This window comes from Choloepus didactylus, chromosome 20 (genome assembly GCF_015220235.1).
Source record: "Choloepus didactylus isolate mChoDid1 chromosome 20, mChoDid1.pri, whole genome shotgun sequence".
NCBI lineage: Eukaryota > Metazoa > Chordata > Mammalia > Pilosa > Megalonychidae > Choloepus > Choloepus didactylus.
The window spans coordinates 22,576,450-22,597,264 of NC_051326.1; the positions used below are offsets into that span (position 1 = coordinate 22,576,450).

General features: G+C 36.2%; 1 protein-coding gene across 3 annotated transcripts in view; it reads right to left on the reverse strand.

Annotated features, from left to right (window-relative positions):
• Positions 1–20,815, reverse strand: part of SLC20A2 (solute carrier family 20 member 2) — a 107,654-nt gene that overhangs the window by 86,532 nt on the left and 307 nt on the right. The window contains exons 1-2 of one of the 3 annotated variants that reach the window (XM_037813282.1): positions 9,151–9,319; positions 7,116–7,429 (exon numbers count right to left, since the gene is read on the reverse strand). The exons of 1 other annotated variant lie outside the window; for it this stretch is intronic. The gene's annotated coding sequence lies outside the window, so the exon portion shown is untranslated. Of the gene's footprint in view, positions 1–7,115; positions 7,430–9,150; positions 9,320–20,815 lie in introns of those variants that run through there. One more of the 3 variants, XM_037813283.1, reaches the window with a different exon arrangement.

Below are 20,815 nucleotides of genomic sequence, written 5' to 3' on the forward strand. Positions count from 1 at the left end.
ATTTGAGTTATTATTCTTTAGAATGTGTAGGACAATTCTGAGACATGTTGAGATTAAAAAACGGTTATTAAAAATAGCCAAGAGAAGGATTAGGCAGCAGTTAAAATACAAAGGCCAGAGGTGAGATCAAAATTAGAAACATTTAATGTCTAGAGAACTATCCATATAAGGATATCTTTAAATCAGTGACTAAACTAGGATAATCTACGGGGTGAAACAAACAGCTACCACCATCATAATGGCCGATTCTTCATAAGACAAATTTAATGTAACTTTCTACAGTTACGTATGTACAATAATGTAAAATCCAATTGTAAGAAAAAGTCTTCCTATGACAGAGTCATGGATGATGAGCAACTTGCAAGTTTTATATATTTAGGGGTGCTTTAAAAAGCCGGTCTTACCTTTTTTAGTCCCATATAATAAACTTCATATATTTTAATATTTTCTTTTTACAAAAGCATAAAAAAGCAATAGAGAATGAAATTTCTGCTGAGCATTCCTAACCACCTCTAATATACCATATTTATTTGCATTTCCCCAACTGCATGGATTTCCTGATTCCCCATCGTAGACTACTCTCTGTTCATTCCCATTTAATTATTCATCAGACATTCAGGGAGCTTCTTGACCTATGTCAAGCACTAGAAAAATGAAATGAATAAGGATCCTACCTTCTAGAAGTTCAAGGTAGAGTGGAAGATAGATACACAAATAATTATAATACAGTGTAAATCCTATAATACAGGGCTGGACAAAAGTAAGGGATGCAATTCTCTTTGGTGCGTGGGGGAAGGTTTTGCAATAAAAATGATACAGGCTTGGCCTTAAAGAATGAAGATGTTTCCCAGGCATAGGAAGGGAAAAAGGCATGCGGGGTAGAGGGATCAGTATAGGCAAAGGCTCAGAGGTAGGCAACAACACGACATGTTCTGGGAATAGCAGAAAGTATGCGTCTAGAGAGCAAGTGATGGGATAGGAAGGGGAGAAAAGGTTGATTAGGCTGAAAAAGTGGACTGGTGCTAGATGTTAAGGTTCTCAGCTGCCTTTAGGTCTGAGGCTATCAGTTCTCACTACAGGTTAAAATCTCCTGGAGAGCTTTTTAAAAAATACTGATGCCTGCTATTTGTTAACACCAATTAATTGGTCAGGGATGGAGCCTGGACATCAGTATTTAAAAAGCAAAACAAAACAAACCACTTCCATGTAATTCTAACGTGTGGTCAGGCATGAAAAGCACTGTGTAGACAATGGGGAGTCAAATCAGGTATAAGCAGGATGCTAATGTGAACAAAGTTTTCCTTTAACATTAACCGAGCAAGAGAGTGAAGAACAGATTCGAGGGATAGAGTCCAGAGAGGAACATCAGTTTACAGGCTCCTAGATAAAGGGCGAGAGAGAAGTGGCTCCCCTAGCAGTAACTGTTGTTCACTTGTGTGAAAGTCAATGATAAAGGCTAAAAACCTTTTTCCTAGGAAAAATGCACACACATCAAAAATGTCCATATAATTTCAGAGGTTGATGAATCTAGAGTGAAGGATTCAGGTTCGGTTTAAAGGCAGTGATGAGAAAGAGAAGGGAACTCAGAGACTTTTGAGGTAGAATCAATAGCATTGATGACTTCCAGGTGTGAGGGAAAGAAGAGCCATCAAGGGTGACACTACAGCTTCTAGAAGGAGGATTATGAATAATTAACAAATATTGAGCACTTCAGTGTCAGGAACCACACGAAGCACTTAACATACATTAATCTCACTGAATTTTCCCAATTCTGTAAGACAGATACTATTATACCTAATTCATGGTCGAAGAAACGGATTTAGAGACATTAAGGAGCTTGTCCAAGGTCACATGGAAAACTAAGTGGTGGACCAGGAACTTAATTAAGCCCAGACAGTGTGTCACCAGAGTGTGAGGCGTTAACAATTTGACTTACTACCTCTGGTGAATGGTACCCATTAATTAGAGAAGCCAGGAGGGTATAACAGGAGTAAATTTGGGATGAGAGAAGGAAGGGGTAAGGATATAAAAATTTTAGTTTTACACATGCTGTATTTAAGATAGTACAAAACATACAGATGGTGATGTCTGTTAAGTCAGAAAAAAAAAAAGTAGAAAGGAGTTCAAGAGGTAAGAGCAGAAGATACAGTAACAGAATGTTTACTGTGTTCTCTGTGTGCCAGGCATTGCTCTAAGTGCTTTCTTGGATGTTAACTTCCCTTTACAGGTGAGGCCAAGGTCACACAGCCCGTACTGTAGAGCTGGATGCGAACCCAGGTGTCCATCTTCCTAATGCTAAAAACTGTATGTCTCTGGCACTATACAAAGGATGGAAACGAGGCCCCCCAGCCTTGTTCTAAGACTACTAATGGAAGAAACAGACTTTTAAAAAATGTCATGTAAAACAATTTTGACAATATTCATCCATTTGCATAACCTAAAGGATTTTTATATTGTTTTCAATTATTTGAGGGATAATAGGAATATCTCTGTCTCAACCAACTTAGAACGAGTATTAGAAGTAGATTTTCCCAAGTCAGTATGCAAACCCAGGTTGCAAACCTATGATAAAGTGTGTCACCAATTCCCTACAGTGTCAGTATTATCTGAGTCAGAATTCGGGACAGTCAGCCTAATGGAGATAGTGAGCCTGTGTTTCCTGAGGCCACAATGAGGCCAGGAAGTGGTGAATTTTCCTTTTTTTTTAACTCTTTTTTTGTAGTTTGAAAAGAAGGTCGGTTTTCTCCTCTCAAGTAACAAAAATTAAAACTTGAAATCACTTTGTAAGTTTAGACTAGTTACTTCAGGTTTAACACAGCGGGTAGCTTATGCACTGCATTTTTGGATAAAAACTCACTACATTTCTGTCAGCAACTTTGGAAATACCTGTACTTCCTTCTATAAAAGTACTTTTCAGGAGCCTCTGATTTTGTCTTAGAATTTCCCTGTTTCAGAATTAAGGTATCAGAGAAGGAATACAAAATTCTAATTAAAAGGGTGAAGTTTCCTTTCACTTGGAGCAGGAATTCCTCCCATACTTCCTATCACTGTCACCCATAACAAGGCTTGAAGAGCTCCACTAGAATGGGCTGTCATTCCTTGTCAGGGCAGCCTGTCCCATTGCTGGAGAGCCCTCACTAGTACAAGACTTTGTGTTAGATCAAGTCAAAATCCTTTGCCTTGTAATTTCCATTCATTCATTCATTCATTCAGACATTTACTGAGCACCGTTGTGTACCACAGTGCACAAGTTCTACACACCATCATCTGGTCTCCACACTTCCTAATCTACAAGGGTTCCTACCATCTTTCTTTTGTACCCTCTCCTTCATATCCAACCACCAAACTATTTCAGTAGCAGCTCCTCATGTGACTTTATTTCCTGATTCATCACTATCCTTGTCTCTCTTTGTCAATTTCTCACTTAAAATGTGGTTCATAGACTTAAACACAATTCCTCAAATTGTCTAACCAGCCTACAAAACAATGTGATTGAGGCACATTATGTAGTCTAGGATTGTTTTTCTTTTTTTTTTTTTACCAGCCACATCACAGAGATGGCTCAATATAAGACTGTGGTCAAATAAACTACTAGCTCTTTTTCATCTCAGGTGAATCTAAGATAGTCCTGCACCCCCAAATATTCGACTCCTGCAGATTCTGGCTGACTTTAGAACCTTACAACCTATTCACATTCTGAATCTAGAGCAGGCTATCTATGGTATTAGTTCACTCTCCCAGGTTTATGTTATTTGGAAGTTAGGGGAGCACTGCAATCCAATTCTTTATACAAAGAGGGCCTTGGGATTAAAAATGTGGTATCTGACAAGAACTCAAAGTGCTTTACAGGTTCTCTCGATTTAGGATTACTCTTTGATATCAATTTTTAACCTTTTCTGGGGCAACAGCCCCTCTGAAAATCTGACAAGAGCCATAGCATGTACATAACTTTGCAATCAATTTCAGATGGCACATGGACCCCCTGAAGCCCACCACCCATGAGTTTCCTGTTAAGAAGCCCCACCTCAGGGATTCTAGAAGCTTCCGACAGCATTTCTGGTTATGATTCAACAGTACCCAGATATTTCTAAAACAGATGATTCTCCTACCTAATGCCCACAATGCCCAAAAAGAGCCAATTAACTAGAAACCTACCGACATTAACTCCTTCATTCTCACTAGCTGAGAAACAAAGAGATCTGACCAAAATCTAACCACAGCTTGTAAAAATATTTTAGTAACAAAGTACAAGTATCTAAGTTTATATGTATAAAGATATGTTTTCCAAATCTATGGCTATCATAGTTAGAAGTCCTTCACAGATCAAAATATTATTTGTAGCTTTGCAGTAATGATGAGTTTTTTATTTATTATTAGCCTGGAAGATAATAAATTGTTTGTGAAAATATCTCTGGAGCCCCCAAGCATCATGTTGGAAAACGAAAGTATGAACAATGCTCTATCAAGTAGCTGAAATGCTTCTGGACATCAGCTGATGAATGGATTCCAATTCTTTGTGCTAATCCTTATAAGTAATTTAAGAATTCAACATCTAGAAGACTGCAAAAACTTGATAAAAACTTTTACTTGAAATATCTCACCCATTCAAATTTAATATCTAAGAACAGTAACATACCCTATAAGAAAAATGTCAATAAAATATGAAAGGAGACTCATTAATAAAATATTTATTTAGTACATGTTATATTACAGTACAAAACAGACAGGAGTCTATAGTTTAGGCTCATGAAACTTTTGATCCAGCAATTGCACCCCTGAGCATTTATCCCAAACAAATAAAAACTTATGTCCACACAAAAACTAGCAAAAAAAAAAAAAAAGCAATGTCAGTTGCCCGTGTTTATGATGTACAAAACATCTACTTCTGAATGTTCTGTTCTGTTCCACTGATCTCTATAACTATATCTGACAATACTACACTGTCTTAGTTAACCTACCTCTATTGTAAGTCTTAAAATTGGGTAAAATGCAATACTAGTGATCAACAGGAGAAAGGGGTAAGGAGTATGGGATGTTTGGGGTCCTCTTTTTTCTTTTTATTTTTTTTCTGGAGTAATGCAAATGTTCTAAAAACGATCACGGTGATGAATACACAAACATGTGATGATATTGTGAACCACTTTGGATGGAATTGTATGGTGTGTGAATGTATCTCAATAAACTTACTTAGATTACTATAGGTTAAAAAAAAAAAAGCCTACACATGAATGTTTGCAAGTTTTATTTGTACTAGCACAAAACTCTGGAAATAACCCAAATGTCATTCAGTGGGTGAGTGGTTAAATTGTGGTATATCCATATCATAAAATACAACTCAGCAATAAATAGGAACGAACTACTGACACATGCAATGGCTTGAATTGATTTCAAGGGCATTAGGCTGAGTGAAAAAAGCCACACTCAAAAGGCCACATATTACATGATTCCATTTATATAAAATTCTCAAAATGACAAAATTATAGCGATGGACAACATATTAGTGGTTACCTGGGTTAGGAGTGGGGGAAGGGGTGTCTATAAGGGAGTAGCATGAGGAAGCCTTGTGGTGATGCGACAGTTCTATATAATGATTGTGGTAGCAGTTTCACAAATCTACAGGTGATAAAACCGCATAGAACTACACATAACTACCACCACCCCTATACACACACACGAGTGCATGTATAACTGGTGAAATCTGAATAAACTCTGTGCATTGCACCCACGTCAGGCTTCCTGGTTTTGCTCTTACATATAGTTATGTGAAATGTTACTCTTCAGGAAAACTGAGTGAAGAGCACATGGGACTGCTCTGTACTATTTTTGCAATTTCCTGTGTATCTGTAATCATTTCAAAACAAAAAGTTAAAAAAAAATGTTTTGAGGAAAATGTGAAGAGGGTCACTTATTTAAGATATAGAAACCTTTTTTCTTAATGTAAGTGAAGGTATAAATATGTAGGAGAAAAGACACAAAAAGACAGCTGGAGAGAATTAACTAATATTTATGGAGCATTCATTGTGGGCAGGCACTACAACTTATCTCATCTAGTTCAACAATCAGGTAAGGTTGCTAATTTATAACCTTCATTTCTCAGATGAGGAAACTGAAGGCCAGAGAAGGTAAGTAACTCAATAAAGGTCACACGTTGGCGAGTAGCAAAGATGTCAAACTTAAGAAAAGTAAAGCAGAGAGGATTTTAAGAGGAGATTTACAAATTAGTCTAAAATAGGTAGACTAGATGAAATGCTACCAAGGTAAATCTTAAATATACCCACATTCACAACATACTACACTGAATACTATGTCTTCCAAGAACTTACAATCCATAATACACATTATCCTAGGATAACTGAACACGCTCAGCCAGAAACGTATTTGAACTGTGGTTATTTTTGTTAAACTTTCAAGTTTTGCTTAGAAACTAGAAGAAAATTAACATTGAATAAATGTAAGATTTCTCCTCTTTGAAAGTGCTTCACTGAATGGAAATAAGTAGATAAAAATGAGGCCAGATTCAGAAATAATACAGAGGGCAATCAAAATAGGAAGGAAATAAAGCTGATTGACTATAACAAAGCCTAGTCATGAAAGGAGGAGGAAAAAGCAAAGGAAAGTCAGCAATACTATCAAACTCAGGGTAGAAAATCTAAATTAGATTCGAATAAAACATGAATCTACATATAATGAACAAATATTGACTAGCAAGATGAATATTTATTTCGAATAAAAACAGTTTTAAAATAAAATCATGCAATTAAGATGGGTTTCAGTCTGGATTAGAAAAAGCAAAAGGAAAATTTCTGCCCTTCTATCTTACCCTATCTCCAATTTAGATCATTACAAATTTTAACAGGATGTCAAAAAAACAGAGGCAATTCTGGGATAAATTCAATGTAGGTAAATGGGTATTTCAAAAGAAGTGTTATTCTGGCTGTAAAGCCTCTGAGACAGGGTTTGTTTTTTTTGTTTTTGGCTTGACAAAAGGAATTCAATTGGCTCATGGAGGGTTGTTTTTCTAGCGAGAAATAGCACCTCATTTAATTTTCATTTTAAAGAGCAAGTAAAAATCCCAGGAGAAGACAATATTTAAAAACACTAGGAGAATTAATCACCCTTTCAAATTGTAGACAGTCAAGCAATCCACTTAACATGCTGCTTGAGGAGAAGAGTAAGTAGCTGCAGTCTGTTCCGCCCCTGGGATCTTCTGATATGAAAGGTATTCTTTCCTCTTAAGTCATCTTCTTAAAAGCAAATGCAAATGCAGTGCTGACGTGAAAATGCTGGTTTTCTTAGAAGCTTTATAAAGTCCCAATCCAGGAAGAAACATGCAGAAATTTTACTGGACAATCCCAGATCTCTCTACAGAAGGAGTGGAATGGCCATCCCACTACGTTCCCAGTCATAGTTTCCATTAATGTGGCAAAACCTGAAAAAGAATTCTTGTCGTCATACATCCGTGGAATTTCTTCCTCGTGCACAGACAAAGTCAAGTCAAGAAGGAAGAAAAAGCAAATATATATATAGTTTAGGAGGTATCTATCTTACCATCCTCATAAATTTCTCTGCCTCTGAAGAAACTGCATAAGGCATTAGTTTATTTTTTCTAGGTAAGACCTTCATACATCAGATTTTTATAAAAGCTATGACCCAGGCCATTTTGTTTGGTGGACAGGTATACATTAGAATCTCACTACAATTCCTCGAGGATTATATCAAGGAACTGCATTTTCAGTAATGCCAGATTCTAATCCACAGTGAATAAAAACTATGGAAGTTTTGATAATTAAATATCCTTAAAAGAAATGTTTTTAAGGTGTGATGATGGTATTGTGGTTATGTTTTTAAAAAGAAGAGCTTTTAATCTTTTAGAGTATTTCAAAATATTTACAGATGAAATTATTTAATGTCTGGGATTCCCTTCAAGATAATACAAAGGGGGCAGGGGAGTGGTTGAGAATAAAATAAACCAAAAACAAAACAAAACATTGGCCATGGGTTGATAGATAAAGCTGGATGACAAGGATATGGGAATCATACTATTTTGACTTCTTTGGCATATGTCATAAATTTCCCAACATAAAAAGTAACAGAGAATTCTGAGACTCATGCAGAAATCCAGTCATTCCAGGCAAATCACCTGAGCTGACAATACCTGTTTCCTATTTCTAAAATGCAAGGATGGAACTTGATGTTTTCTAATTTTTTTTTTTTTTACTCTCCAAATTCAGTTTAAGTTCATCTTCTGTTACTTCTCTAGAGTAACTAATTCTATATTGAGATGGCAAAGTTGTCTCATGACAACGTGTGACCTCAGGTCAGCTCTTCCCGACCACAGTGCCACACCTGCCAAGAGTCCTGATCACAGAGAAAAAGAAAAAGGCAGGCAAGCAACTCTGGTCTTAAAGGCATCAGTATTTTCTATGGGTAAAGTGAAAATGCTCACTCCTCAGAAATCTGCTTAAAATATTATATATCTTTAAGAAAGAGTCACCTATCACGTGAAACTTAAAATGGGCAGTCCCTTTAATACAGCAATTTATCCTGAATAAATCAGCAGACAATAATTTCATAAATATCTTTTGAAGACTGCTCATCACAGCACTGTTCAAAACAACAAAAAATCTAATAATTTATCAAGAAAGTACTGGCTAAATGAATTATAGTACATCTTCGCAATGGAATACCATGCATCTTTTTTTTTAATGAGGGTCAAAGCCCACAATAATGGAAGTATGGCAAGAGGACACAGGAGCTAACTGAAAGAGCTCCCAATGGCCAAAGCTGGAGTAAGGTGAGCCACAAATACATAAAGCAGGATTAGACTATAACTCAGAGTGTAAAAAAATACCCATGAGTCTATACAAAATAAATGACTGAGTAAATAAGTAAATAAACGGGGAAAAGAGATAAATCTCCCTTGCCGGAGAATTCCAAATCATTTGTGCAGACCCTCTTCTGCCCTCAAGGAAGTGGAGCATATTTCCCCACTTCTTTCGTGTGGGCTACACGTAGTGACTTCTTTCCTAAGAGTACAGACTGGAAAGGGGAAAGAAGAGTAACTTTACAGTGCAGAAACCTGACAACACTACTTCAGCCAGGTGATCAAGGTCAACCTCAACATCCAATGTGATGAAAATGGGATTTTACCTCCGTGGTCTTTTTCCCCAAAAGATGTAATCCCAGTCTCATCATTGGTAAAACAGCAGATATATCCCCATTGAGGGACATTCAACAAAATATCTCATGAATACTCCTCAAAACTGTCAAGGTCATCAAAAGCAAGGAGAGTCTGAGAACTGTCACAGCCAAGAGGTGTCTGAAAGAAACATGCCTATTAAATGTAATGTGCTATTTACATGGAATCCTGGAATAGAAAAAAAGGTAAAAACTAAGGAAATTTGAATAAAGCATGGACTTTAGTTAATAATAATGTGTCAACATTCATTTATTAATTGTAACGAACATATCATACTAATGTAAAATGTCAATAATAGGAGCTGCTTGTGTGGTATATGGAAACTCTGCACTATCTGCAATTTTTCTGTAAATTTAAAATTGTTCTAAAATAAAGGTTTATTTTTTTAAAATGAAAAAAGTGAATTAAAAAAATGAAGATACAGACTTACAATGATGTGGAATGATGAGCAAGATATAAGCGAAAAAAGTTATAAACAACATCCATGTTATTTAACTATTTTTGTTTTAAAAATATATGTACATGCATTTGTACATCAGTAAGTCTGGAAAACTATACATCAATCTGTTAACCCCTGGGTTAACTCTCTTCTTTATATCTTTCTGTATTATCTGATTTTGTTTTACACTCAGCATTGGATACTTTTTACATTGAGCCCTACTACTTTTACAATAGGAAAAAAGGCTATTTGATTTTGGAAAAAAATTAGGTGAAGAACACAGGATAGTACTGGTTAGCTCAAAGTAATATGCATTTACAAAACAGCTCAATTTTAATTTTTCAGGAGGAAATGTTTATTTTTATAAAGTCAGTATAGAAAAGGTTAAGGTTAAAAGCATAGGATTTAATCTGACCTAAATTGAAATCCTAGTTTCATCATTTACTATCTGTGTGACCTTGGGCAGTTCTATTACTTCCCTCAATTTCCTCATTTTTTAAAGTGGAGAAAATGTAATACAACAAACATATTGATCTGCAGAACTTCCCTAATATATCAACATACATACATACACGCATTCATTTGTTCATGTGTCAATGCGAATACATATTGTGTACTATATAAAAATATGTATTATAGAAATATTTTTAACATCAAATTTTATTAGAAAATTGTATATATACAATAGCAATGAGTTAATGTATGTCAAAAGCCTGGCCCTATTAAGGATCCATGAAGGTAACTTAGTGTTATCGATAATACTAATAAATAAAAATCAAAGAAGAAAAAAACACTCTCAGAAAAAATTTAGTTTCTCAAAGAATATAATAAGTGAGACATGAAAGACAAAACTAGTATCTCAACTCATTCTACATCTTTAGCAATTGGCGATTAAACACATTGTTAACATGCCCACAAGACTTCTTCCCTAAAAGACAAATGTAAGCCACTTTTCTAATTATAACCAGCTTAAACAAAGCTTTGGAATATTAACACACCAGGTTTCACTTTCCATGGGGATACAGTTTCCCCATGCATGAATGTAATGTCAATGGAAATTTATACTGCCATAAAATACAAACTATTTAAACCTCTTGGTTATAAAGACTGAATTTTTTGTTAAGGCTTTACACAAGACATATATTTTGGTCTTTACCAAAATCCCGGGCTGGCAGTTCTATCTCAACACTATTTTTAAGTTACTCCAATTATAACCCTTATAATAGACAAAATTACAATTTAAGAGACAAGTCTGATCACAATGTGATTTAGTGAACTGGTAAAAGCATGGCCAGATAACCAGGCCAGAAGTTTACTGAATTTATCATGTGGTCCAGGACCAAGCAAGACCTGCATTTTAAAAAACTGCTAACTTAGAAAGAAATTGATCAACCATAAACAAAATAATATTGAATCACTGTGCCAATGTCTTCTACTATTCAGTTTGTTCTGTTAACAGAAGTTAATTTAATCAACATCTTAAAATGAAAAAATTAACTTTGCTCAACTCTCAAGAACATACACCTAATCCAGGAACCGTATTCAGGTTGGTCTACATAAACCAGGTTTGGACTTACAACTATATAAAGGCTGATTTTATAATATACTTCAAAACTTCTGCATGCAATTGTACTCCAACTTTTTCAAAGCAGACATTAAAAAGACCTAGTCCAATGCTGACATTCTCCCTGCTAAAAAGACTTCATAAGTCTGTGGCACATTTTTATCAAATATGCTCAAGTTTTAAGTTCTTTGAGATCTGATTTGATTTATGGAGACAAAAGTCATTAAGAAGTATATCTGGTAAATAGATCAAGCTAAGTAAACTTTTTGGTTAAAAAACAAAGGGACGGTCTATTAGGCAATAAAATTGTTTGGTTTTTTTTACACAATATAAAGGCAAATTTAAAATGGAAATTCCGAGGATTCTGAGCAGCAGTAGTATCTCTAATAAATGTATAGCTTCCCAAAAGCATCTTTTTTCTTATACTGTGTTCTCTACTGTTTGTTTAGTTCTCCACATTCTAAACAAGAATCAGACAAGGGACAATACTGACATCTCATGTATCTTACCTCATATAGTCCATATATCAACACTACAAGATAGATATTATCATCATTTCACAGACGGAGAAACTGAGGCTGAGTGGTTTTAAGTAACTTGTCCAATTTACACAGGTAGTAAGAGGTAAAACACATTTTTTACCTCATAGTCAGAATTTACATATGTAGACATGACTTTTTTAGGTTTTGTCTGTTCATATAATAGCTGCCATATATGTTTCAGCATTTGTCACACTGCTTTACATCATTCACTTATCAATATCCCTCATTCAACTAAGCGCTCCCAGAGAAAATGGACCCATACCTTGTTTATCTCTGCAGTCCCAGAACAGAGGCCAGTATTTAGCACATCTATATAAATTATTGTTAACAGCCTTACTGTGGCTTTGATGCCACTTTTACTAGCTGCTCCTGGGTGATTATCACAGTACCACTGCTGGTCCATTAGCTATACCTTTAGCTCTAACATATCAACAACTAGCATTACAATCAAGGAAGGCTCAAGCAGAAAGAATATTCAGCAATGATCAACTCTATTTGTAGGACTGTTCTTAAAATCTTATTTAACACCGTGATATATAGCATATAGGTTTGGTTTTTTTTTTAAGTTTCAAAAAGTTTGCATTTGCCCACACATCAGCCTACTTCCAGCAACTGATATACATTATAGAAAACTACAGTGTAACACCACATTTGTAGAATATACAAGAATTACGGAAAAATATGAGACAATGTAAATCATCAAAAGCATAAAATAATAAGGTTTTGCCAAAAAGCTATCCTTCCATTACAATATAACAGACAAGTGTCCAAAAGGGACAAGACTCCACAATTTATATGCTTTCAAACACAAGAAACTAACAGCATCAGTTGTTAATGACATTTTGAGAATAGTATTCTCAATGATACAGGTTAATATTTTAGCAGACATCAAGTCTCTCAGAGTGAATGTTTATAAGTCAAGTCTATGTTTTGTTAAACAAATATTCTGGAACTTAATGGGAAGTGCAAAAACACAGATGATCCAACACTAAAACCAGGTAACAAAATTACTGATACTTTTTATACTTTTAGGGAACCTTCTATCTAATAAATGTTAAAGCATGTGGTTTCAGTTTTCTTTCCTTTCTAGAAATTGACTCTGCATCCTTTTTTAGTACTCACCCTTCCTACCCTACCCGCAAACATCTGCTTTGGATGTCTTCTTTAATCTTTTCAAGAAAAGGGAATGAATTCAAATGTCACTTATTAACTGTTTTTAAATAAAGAGTTAAAAAGATAGTGTCACATGACAATTTTGACTCTACTCAAAGTAACATTAGTCTTCCAGAATACCAAGCTGTTTCTTAGAAGCAGAAAACATAGGAAGCTCAATGTTCCAAGAAAAGTTAATAATAATTGATTTATCCTGGCTACCCAGGAAATACACAGCAAGGATCTGTATTCTATGCAAATACTGACAACTCATCTATTAATACCTACCACCCAGGGACAAGGAAAATGGAGAAAGGGCTCAAGAAGCAAATGGACAGTGACTAAAAAGTACAGGAGGAAAAACATAAATTTAGAGATGAAAAAGAATCAGAGCTAGATGAAACACATGACAGATCAGTGCGCTATACAGAAAGAAGGCGCTGGGGGTGGTGAAAGACAAAGAAATGCCACTGACAGAAAATGAAAGTAGAATGAAAGTGGACAAGGAGACAGGTAGAATGAGTAAGTGGGAACTAGAGATGACAGGAGCAGAGTTATAAGGGATAACAATAGCAGAAGCCTGGAGGTAACTAACTACGAAGAAGACACATCCCTGTAAACAGACAGTAAAGAGAACAGAAAGCATTTTAAATAGGAGGCTGAATCATGAAAAAGGCAGGAAGTAGGCAAAATACAAAGAAACCAAACAAGAAAATTCTGGACAGATGGGAAGGAAGGTAAAACCAGAACCAGATGATAGGCAAGTAAGGTAGAAAGGAGGAAGAAAAAAAAAAGGAACGGAGTAAAACAGCCTTATTGGGGACGGAAATATTAAAAATCAAATGGTTTATGGAATTTTACTTTAAAACTTGTTTGGTTTGTTTTTGTTTTGTTTTTTGTTTTGCCTATATTCCTCTCTGTTGGATAAAACTGGATTTGTAAGAGCAAAAGCTTTCCTCAAGTAATAGAGGACAAATCATTGATAAGCTCAACTGACGTAGTCACAAGTAAGAAGAGTTGAACACAATAAAATGTACTTAGGTCAGTTAATTCTCTAATCCACAAACTCATTTCATATTGAAAGTGTGTACATACACTTTATAGATTATTTGCTTTTTCTTTGTTAATTATAAAAGCCTTCTCTCTCTCTCTCTCTCTCTCTCTCTCTTTGTGCTTACCATCATTTGGACAAGTCCCTGCTTCTTACTGCCTCTCCCCAAAAAAGATAAGAAGGCAACGTTTAAACCTATATTGCTATTTCTAAGCACTTCTAAAAAGAAGTTTTGATAGAGGTTTAAAATAAATGGTTAAAAGATTTTATACATTTTCTGCAAATTTCCACTACCCATATTATTCTGAACTACCAGATATAAATGTACAAAACACAGAAGTCACCCTTCACTTCCATCTACAAAATGAGAGCAAGAAAGCCCTGAACAAGAACATAAAAATAGGAAAGGGAAAATGCTGAAAAAAAATGGAAATTATTCTATTCTTGATCCTAGAACAAAACCCAGGATACACTATACCAAAAGTCTATTTATTAAAAATAATTCTTATTTCCAAACTAGAAAAATTATGTAATCAAATCTTCAGCGCCAAAAAGCTTTTTAAAAAAAAAAAAAGGCATATATACAGACAGAAGATGGGAACAGATAAAGGAGGAGTAAACTGAAGTACTAAAGTAGCAATGAATGTGAACAAGCAGCAGCACGTCCTTATAAAAAAGTGTTCAACACTCCACATCTTTAGTAATTATTCGGTGAAAGTCCCATGGTGGGGGCAATATCACAATGAATTGGTCCTATTTCTCCCCTTATTTCTTTTATCTACTATTTTGCTATTTATACAGAACAAAATCTGTAGATCACTTGCTGTTGCAACATAGGAAAATAACTCAAATATTATACACAAAAACAGATGGGTTAACAAAGGGTAACGTAAGAAAACGGGTAAAGAATTTTGTCACTCATATTTTCAGAACTATCTTCTCTCAGGCTGCTCAAAAATCTGAAATAGCACTGGAGCTGTTTCTTGAAATTTGCCTTTCTTCAGTTTTTTTCCCATTTTCCATAAATATCTTAATAAGCCACTGGTCCATATATTCCATTCACAGGCATTGGATCCATTATTTACTTCTGGAAACGGCTGCTACTCCATTGACTTCAGGAGGCTTCTTGAAGGAGTAAACCTGGTCTTTTGGTCTCTAATGAGGACATGCTGAAACTAGGACCATCCCCCATTTTCAAAGACGACGAGGAAGCCAAATTGTGCTGTTTCCAAGGTCAGGTGCCTAAAAAAAAATTTTTCTAAGTTAAAATCAACCAGATTAACAACAAAAGAAACCAATAATGCAGTACAAATTCTCACACAGTATTACATTTTAGCTAAGATTAAAAAATAAGTAATCCAAATAAAAAATTTTAATCTTACTTTAGCTCTAAATATACTATATTTTCAAAATAAAGTAAAAAGGTCTGATAGAGGCTAGTGAAGGGGGAATTATTTTTTTAAAAAGGTCATCACAAAATATAAAATAAAAATACTGAAAGTAATCAATATTTTCTAAAATTAATTAAAAAACAATAAAATTGTAAAGAAACTGGGGCAATTGAATTTTCAATCCTTACTATGGCCAGGACAGAAGACAACTCAGAGAAAACACTATTTCTCTGCATTCATGTCTTACTTGGAAATGGTACAGATAAGCGTGGTTTACAGTCAGCTGTAAAACAAGCTTCTGAACTGATGATCTGGAAGATTTCTTCCAGCTATAAAATTCTGAAATTACATATTATCTGGTGATAAAATCTTGGTACCAACTAGTTCCAGATAAGTAATTTCACATTGCTCCAATTTTCTCATCTATAAAATATAGGAGTGGTTCTTCTTCCAGTGAGGGCTGGCAGCAGAATCATTTGAGAATGGCTTAAAATACAGATGGCCAGGCCTAATGAGTCCCCAGCTCTAATGAATCAGAATCTCTGGGGTTAGGCCTAGACATCTGTTACTTTACAATAAGCCCAGGTCATTCTGATGTGCACTCCTGGTTTAAGAGCAGCCACACTAGATCTGGTTCAGGATCCAGCTCTACAACCCTAAAATTCATTAAATGGGGAAGCAGAGATTTTTATTAAATAATCCTAGCTTGATGGGCTTAAAATAAATGAAGTCTCTGTTCCCATCTCTTTCCCTATAAACTCACATGAAAGGGAACAGACTAAAATTAAGATAAAGGATAACATGCCAATTGAATAAACACTTCAATATAGATTGTTTTAAATCAGATTTTCCAAATTACTTCCTTGGATATTTAAAAGGAACACAAACTGTAGGATAATTTTCATAAATAAAGTAACTTCTATGACAAGTCATCCCAAAATATGCACTGATGTTAAAATATCACTTCTTCACTGAATCAAGTTATAAAGCTACCCTAAAAATATTAACAGGACCTCCTACCCACTAGAAATGATCTGGAACACAGAATACTATACCTGCAAAGTGTGTGTCCGCCCTGGCCGCTAACCAGGTTTGTGGCCCACGCTTCACTCAAGGGCACTTCCTCCGATTCCTGGACAGCGGATGTGGTGACGCCTACAGTCTGTTATCTGTAGTCATTCAGAGTCAATGACTCTGTTGCCGCCCAGTGCCCCCAAAATAATATTGTCAGTTCCCAACAAAAGGGATGCATTATTGGGGTTTCAGAGAATACCATTTTTCTTCATCTTGCTGTATTTTGTTTGCAGACCCTGATCTAACTCCAAAGACTTCAAAATGAGTTTATTTCAGGTCTGTCACTAAATCAACAGCACAATTTTACATTTTTTCCCCACCAAGGAAATATTACTTGGTTTGAAGAGGCCTCCTTGTCCCAACAGTATTCTCTATTGCTCAGGATTGCAAATTGTGACTAAGCAAACAGACAGAACTGCACAGGACACCTTCCATACCCACATTCTGGTAAATTACTACCAATAGGGTTTTAAATCCTTGCAAGTGTTTTAAAAAGAAAATCAGTAAGATACCTAGCATCACTCTGAATCAGTTTGTTTGGCATCAGTTTACTGATACTAAATTAGTATCTTATACAATCATTATCTTATATCCTGGTGAATCACTCACCTAGGATTCAACAATACAAAGTTATAATCCACAAAGTTCTAATCCACACTTTGAGATTCAAAATTCAGTTTCTCCCTCCTTGTCTTTAGGCATTTCAAAATACAATGTCTCATTAACCATTTCATTATCACTTTCTTCTATCTGGAAAAAATCTAGCATTAAGAGCAACTTTCACTGATGATGAAGTAGTCTCAATTTTTAGACCTCCCGTCCAATGATAAAGCATAACCCCACAGAGAAACCACACTGTCTCTGACATTCACATCTAGTCTCCCCTACTTATTACCCAGGTTACTTTGGGCGAGTAACTTACTTTGCTGTGCCTCAGTTTTCTCTCTTGAAAAATGGAGACAATGACTGTACCTACTTCAAGGGACTGTTGTAAGATTCAAAGAAATTAATATGTGAAGGAGCCTGGGAAGGTACCTGACATGTTTTAAGCACTACATAAATGTTACCTATTATTAATATTATTTTATTTTGCCCCAAATTCTCATACCGCTTCATGTGATATACACGTTTGCCCAACTAAAATACTACCTACTTGAGGACTGGACCACATTTTGAATCGTTGTGATGTTTTCCCATTGTTCCTAATATTCACTCAATAGGTATATATAAACCCACTCTGTATATATTATTGTACTGGATACCAAGGAAGTTTTTAAAAATAGAACCATATAAATATATATTCCCTGCCCTCTAGTAGCTTATATTTCTGCAGAAACAGAACACATGAAACACTTCTGTAATAGTATAAAGCCATAAAAGATTAAATGCCAGTGGGTGGGATAAACAGCTAACATTCAAAGAGCTCACTGTGGGCTACAGACTGCGGAGAAGGTAAGACTCAAGCAGCCCTGGACCTAAAGGTTAAGTGGGATCTTCACTAATCGAAAGAGGGAAGAGGATTTCCAATGTATTTGTTCATTCTACAAATGTTTACTGAGCACCTTCTGCACGCCAGGCTCTGTTCTAGGTCCTGGGGATATAGCAATGAGCAAGAAAGAAAAGGTCCCTGCCCCCAGGGAGTCTGCAGGGCACTCCATACAAGAGCCACGTTTTGAGGTAAGGAATGAGACTGACTTGTCTTCCTACCAGAAGAAACACAAAATCGCTTAAAGCCTTACAGACAGGAGCCAATGCTGGCTTTATGATCAATGTGACTTTGCAACGATGATAAACATACAGAAATGACTGTGATGAACACTTCAGTAATTTTTCATGTTCTGTATTCTAAATGTCTTTTATTATTTGTAAAACATTGAAAAGAGAGTCTCCATATTTCTTGATACATACAACATATGAGAGATTTACAAACATACATAGTCAACACTATACGAACGGTTTTATAGGAGAGGCCTATGGAAGCCTAGTTCCTAAATTTTGCCTATTAACACTTTGCTTATATACCCTTGTGATTCGTCCCTCACCTCCCACCTCCATAACCATGTTTCATTTTTTACTTCATCTACTAGTAGCTACCCACAAATTATCAAAGTTAGGAAAGTACCTGAAGATTCATGTGGTGGCAAGAATCGGTCACAGTGGATAAAATTATTAACACCACCACTCCCCCCCCCCAAAAAAAACTTACGTTTTTTCCTTTAAACCTCCTTCCGCAGATGACAACTCTCTACTCACCCCCTTCCTAAAGGGAATATCTTTAGGCAAAGAAACCCTCTCACAAATACTGTCTGGCAAAGCATCCTCAATCTTTTTCCGTTTTCCAGAAACGAACCCCCAGAAGCAGGCAAGTCAAAAATGCTTTAATGACAAATAAGACAACACACCTCTAAAGCACTTCCCTCATCCTCTCCGCTTCTTTCAACTGCTTCTACTCTCACAGGATGCAAACTGTTAGATCACATCATCATTCAGAGTATCAGAGTTAATGCCTCCATAAACCATCAAATTTTGTCTTTAAAAGCAGAGTCAAAATAAATTTGATTAAAGCCAAAACTACTTAATTAAACCCAATAAAGAACTTAACTTCTTGATGCACAATGTCAAAACTGGATTCAAGACTTAATATATGTTAAAGACATTTAAAGGCAAGCTGCAAAATTAAATAGAACCCCTACAGTATAGAAAATTTAACATTCATATGCTCAAGAAATTATGCTACATATAAACAAAGTAGTAGCCAACCCATCATTTTTTATTTCCTTAGTTTGGTATTGGAGAATTTGTCTTCATGTTTTTCTTATGTCACTTGCTGATCCTTAATTAGGAACATAACTTAGAAATAAAACATGGAAAGGGAGGTCTGCTTAAGAAGCGACCATTAATCCTTTTCCTGACATTTACCTTTTTCCAACGTACCATAGTCTGTTCACTGGATGACAATGTTATATAATGGGGTTTGGGATAAGTAAGAATTTAGGGAGCTACTGAAGACCCAAATAAAGGAACTAAATGCAGTTCTATGAACTTTCAAAGCCATCATTCAACTTGACCAGTACACTAACTTACTCTATGAGTCATTATATATTGCCACCACCCTCATTTTCCAAAAGCAAAGATGAAGTATTTATTGACCATATTCCACATTTGGACACGTTCCAACTTATATATTCAAATATTTTTGAGCAACCTATGCTTATACAAAAAGTTATCCTTGAAGATTAAATGAGATAAAGCATGTGGACCATTTGGCACAGACCTGGCAAACAATCAGTACTAAAGGCCAATATTATTGTTCCTAATTTTCCAACTTTTTGTCTGAGTACGCTGAATCTATCTGGATAGTCAAACTAAATGGTTATAAAATTATATACATATGATTATATATAATATACAAAGACTAATATATATTAATAATATAAAAGCTAATATACTATCATACCAAATAAAGTTCTTAATATAGTCAAAGGTGAGTTCCATGGTTACAGATTGCTCCACAAAGAAGCGGAGAAAAATTGCTAAGGGGTACAGTGTTAAATGTTAGCCCTTACCTCTGCCTGTCAATTAAAGATATAACTTCTACATGGCCTAGTATGAATTCTAATTAGCAGTCTGCGGATGCTAGTGTATTTCATTGTGAATTAAGACTCCAAGGACATGCACAAGTGAGCATTTGCAAAGCTGCACCGATCACTGAAATGTGATCACTTCAAAACCGAGGCTTAAAGCCTGCATAAATCCATTCCTGCCTCATATACGAAAACACATTTTTTAAGTCAACACACAATTAGAACAAAAAATACCCAAAGTCACTGAAACTGACAATACTATAGCATTCTGACCACACCCAATTCTTAAAACACTTCATGGTCTCGATCACGCATTATTTATGATAGGGAAAACGTAAAGACTAAAATGAAGACAATTTGGAGAGCATATGGTTTCCTTAGAGTACCCGTAAATATTAAAAGTAACCCTATGCCCTCAATCTGCGTGTTTCCCAGCTTAACCTTGATTCGTGGAACAATGCACATTCCCCCTCCCACGCCGAGTCACACCCTGGGCGCGCCGAGGTGGGGCGGCAAAAGGCACTGAGCTCCCGGGTAATGACCCGTTCCCGCTACTTCCCGTCCGGTGTTAGTGAAAGCGCAGCACTGCACACCAGATCCACGTGGGCTTCCAGGCGAGGGTGGCGAGATTCACCACCGCCCGAAGCCTCCCCCCACCCAGCACCGCCCCCCGGCCCGCCTGGAACCTCCCGCGGGGGTTTCGGCGTCCCGCCCGCCGGGTGCTTGCCGAGGGCGCCGCGCGCGCGGCCCGAGGCGGGGGTCGAGGCCGGGGGCGGGGCGCGGCGGTGACGCGCCGCGGGGGGAGGGGAAGGGAGCCGA